The sequence below is a fragment of the Heterodontus francisci genome, chromosome 44 (genome assembly GCF_036365525.1).
Source record: "Heterodontus francisci isolate sHetFra1 chromosome 44, sHetFra1.hap1, whole genome shotgun sequence".
Taxonomy (NCBI): Eukaryota; Metazoa; Chordata; class Chondrichthyes; order Heterodontiformes; family Heterodontidae; genus Heterodontus; species Heterodontus francisci.
In genome coordinates, this window is record NC_090414.1 from 24,788,653 (window position 1) to 24,793,652 (window position 5,000).

Sequence of the window (5,000 nt, forward strand, 5' to 3'; positions counted from 1 at the left end):
CCGCAGGAGCCAACTCTGTCCCTCCTTCAAATCCAGAGGAAACATTCACACACTCACCCACTTGTCCCATTCACTTACACACTCACCCACCTGTCCCATTCATTTACACACTCATTCATCAACACACTCGCCCACTTGTCCCATTCACTTACACACTCACCCACCCGTCCCATTCATTTACACACTCACCCACCTGTCCCATTCATTTACACACTCATTCATCAACACACTCACCCACCTGTCCCATTCATTTACACACTCATTCATCAACACACTCACCCACATGTCCCATTCATTTACACACTCATTCATCAACACACTCACCCACCCACTTGTCCCATTCATTTACACACTCATTCATCAACACACTCACCCACCTGTCCCATTCATTTACACACTCATTCATCAACACACTCACCCACATGTCCCATTCATTTACACACTCATTCATCAACACACTCACCCACCCACTTGTCCCATTCATTTACACACTCATTCATCAACACACTCACCCACCTGTCCCATTCATTTACACACTCATTCATCAACACACTCACCCACTTGTCCCATTCATTTACACACTCATTCATCAACACACTCACCCACCTGTCCCATTCATTTACATACTCATTCATCAACACACTCACCCACCTGTCCCATTCATTTACACACTCATTCATCAACACGCTCACCCACTTGTCCCATTCATTTACACACTCACCCACTTGTCCCATTCATTTAAACACTCATTCATCAACACACTCACCCACTTGTCCCATTCATTTACTCACTCATTCATCAACACACTCACCCACCTGTCCCATTCATTTACACACTCATTCATCAACACACTCACCCACTTGTCCCATTCATTTACACACTCACCCGCGTGTCCCATTCATTTACACACTCATTCATCAACACACTCACCCACCTGTCCCATTCATTTACACACTCACCCACTTGTCCCATTCATTTACACACTCATTCACCAACACACTCACCCACATGTCCCATTCATTTACACACTCACCCGCTTGTCCCATTCATTTACACACTCATTCACCAACACACTCACCCACATGTCCCATTCATTTACACACTCACCCACTTGTCCCATTCATATACACACTCATTCATCAACTCACTCACCCACCTGTCCCATTCATTTACACACGCATTCATCAACACACTCATCCACGTGTCCCATTCATTTACACACTCGCCCGCTTGTCCCATTCATTTACACACTCATTCACCAACACACTCACCCACATGTCCCATTCATTTACACACTCACCCGCTTGTCCCATTCATTTACACACTCATTCACCAACACACTCACCCACATGTCCCATTCATTTACACACTCACCCACTTGTCCCATTCATTTACACACACTCATTTACACACTCACCCACTTGTCCCATTCATTTACACACTCATTCAACACACTCACCCACTTGTCCCACTCATTTACACACTCACCCACTTGTCCCATTCATTTACACACTCGTTCATCAACACACTCACCCACTTGTCCCATTCATTTACACACATTCATCTACACGCTCATTTACACACTCACCCACTTGTCCCATTCATTTACACACACATTCATCTACACACTCATCCACATGTCCCAAACATTTACACACACTCCTTTACACACTCACCCACTTGTTGCATTCATTTGCACACACATTCATCTACACACTCATTTACACACTCATCCACCTGTCCCATTCATTTACACACACATTCATCAACACACTCACCCACTTGTCCCATTCATTTACATACACATTCATTTACACACTCACCCACTTGTCCCATTCATTTACACACACTCATTTACACACTCACCCACTTGTCCCATTCATTTACACACTCACCCACATGTCCCATTCATTCACACACTCATTTACACACTCACCCACTTGTCCCATTCATTTACACACTTACCCTATTGTCCTATTCATTTACACACACATTCATCTACACACTACACACTCATTTACACACTCATCCCATTCATTTACACACACATTCATCTAAACACTCATTTACACATTCAGCCACTTGTCCCATTCATTTACACACTCATTTACACACTCACCCACTTGTCCCATTCATTTACACACACATTCATCTACACACTCACCCACTTCCCCCATTCATTTATACACATTCATCTACACACTCACACTCATTTACACACTCGCCCACCTGTCCCATTTATTTACACACACATTCATCTACACACTCACACAGTCACCTACACGATTCATTTACACACTCGCCCACTTGTCCCATTCATTTACACAAACATTCATCTACACACTCGCACACTCACCTACACACTCATTTACACACTCGCCCACTTGTCCCATTTATTTACACACACATTCGTCTACACACTCGCACAGTCACCTGTACGTTCATTTACACACTGGCCCACTTGTCCCATTCATTTACACAAACATTCATCTACACGTCATTAGAGATAGTCAGCACGGTTTTGTGACGGGTAGGTCGTGCCTCACAAACCTTATTGAGTTTTTCGAGAAGGTGACCAAACAGGTGGATGAGGGTAAAGCAGTGGATGTGGTGTATATGGATTTCAGTAAGGCGTTTGATAAGGTTCCCCATGGTAGGCTATTGCAGAAAATACGGAAGTATGGGGTTGAAGGTGATTTAGAGCTTTGGATCAGAAATTGGCTAGCTGAAAGAAGACAGAGGGTGGTGGTTGACGGCAAATGTTCACCCTGGAGTTTAGTTACTAGTGGTGTACCGCAAGGATCTGTTTTGGGGCCACTGCTGTTTGTCATTTTTATAAATGACCTGGAAGAGGGTGTAGAAGGGTGGGTTAGTAAATTTGCAGATGACACTAAGGTCGGTGGAGTTGTGGATAGTGCCGAAGGATGTTGTAGGGTACAGAGGGACATAGATAGGCTGCAGAGCTGGGCTGAGAGATGGCAAATGGAGTTTAATGCGGAAAAGTGTGAGGTGATTCACTTTGGAAGGAGTAACAGGAATGCAGAGTACTGGGCTAATGGGAAGATTCTTGGTAGTGTAGATGAGCAGAGAGATCTTGGTGTCCAGGTACATAAATCCCTGAAAGTTGCCACCCAGGTTAATAGGGCTGTTAAGAAGGCATATGGTGTGTTAGCTTTTATTAGTAGGGGGATCGAGTTTCGGAGCCACGAGGTCATGCTGCAGCTGTACAAAACTCTGGTGAGACCGCACCTGGAGTATTGCGTGCAGTTCTGGTCACCGCATTATAGGAAGGATGTGGAAGCTATGGAAAGAGTGCAGAGGAGATTTACTAGGATGTTGCCTGGTATGGAGGGAAGGTCTTACGAGGAAAGGCTGAGGGACTTGAGGTTGTTTTCGTTGGAGAGAAGGAGGAGGAGAGGTGACTTAATAGAGACATATAAGATAATCAGAGGGTTAGATAGGGTGGATAGTGAGAGTCTTTTTCCTCGGATGGTGATGGCAAACACGAGGGGACATAGCTTTAAGTTGAGGGGTGATAGATATAGGACAGATGTGAGAGGTAGTTTCTTTACTCAGAGAGTAGTAGGGGCGTGGAACGCCCTGCCTGCAGCAGTAGTAGACTCGCCAACTTTAAGGGCATTTCAGTGGACATTGGATAGACACATGGATGAAAATGGAATAGTGTAGGTCAGATGGTTTCACAGGTCGGCGCAACATCGAGGGCCGAAGGGCCTGTACTGCACTGTAATGTTCTAATTCTAATTCTACACACTCGCACGCTCACCTGCACACTCAATTACACACTTACCCACTTGTCCTATTCATCTACACACTCATTCAGACTCATACTGGAGGACAAGTGGTGTCATCGGTACAAATGAGAGCCAGGATCTCCTTGGGTGATGAGGGCACAGAGGGGGAGGGGAAAACACGAACAGGAATCACCATGACAACAACTCAAACACACTGATCACATTCTGATTGTAAAAATACAGAGTTCCTCAAATCACTGAAATCAGGCACGCTAGTATTTACAAACAGTTTCCACGCGGACTGAGGTGCTTTTAAATATTAATTGAAACACAGCACATTACACAGGATCACCAGGAGAGGAAAGATTTTTCATTTAGGTCAAGCAGGTTTGCCTCTTTGCAAGTTGGGCTGAGCTGTGAATTTCCACTCTCTTCACAGGACCACAAAGTCCCTTTGGCCCATTGTTATGCTATCCCATCAAACACTCCCAGGACAGGTACAGTACTGGGTTAGATGCAGAGTAAAGCTCCCTCTACACTGTCCTCATCAAACACTCCCAGGACAGGTACAGTACGGGGGTTAGATACAGAGTAAAGCTCCCTCTACACTGTCCCCATCAAACACTCCCAGGACAAGTACAGTACGGGGGTTAGATACAGAGTAAAGCTCCCTCTACACTGTCCCCATCAAACACTCCCAGGACAGGTACAGTACGGGGGTTAGATACAGAGTAAAGCTCCCTCTACACTGTCCCCATCAAACACTCCCCAGGACAGGTACAGTACGGGGTTAGATACAGAGTAAAGCTCCCTCTACACTGGCCCCATCAAACACTCCCAGGACAGGTACAGTACGGGGTTAGATACAGAGTAAAGCTCCCTCTACACTGTCCCCATCAAACACTCCCAGGACAGGTACAGCACGGGGGTTAGATACAGAGTAAAGCTCCCTCTACACTGTCCCCATCAAACACTCCCAGGACAGGTACAGTACGGGGGGTTAGATACAGAGTAAAGCTCCCTCTACACTGTCCCCATCAAACACTCCCAGGACAGGTACAGCACGGGGGTTAGATACAGAGTAAAGCTCCCTCTACACTGTCCCCATCAAACACTCCCAGGACAGGTACAGTACGGGGGTTAGATACAGAGTAAAGCTCCCTCTACACTGTCCCCCATCAAACACTCCCAGGACAGGTACAGTACGGGGGGTTAGATACAGAGTAAAGCTCCCTCTACACTGTCCCC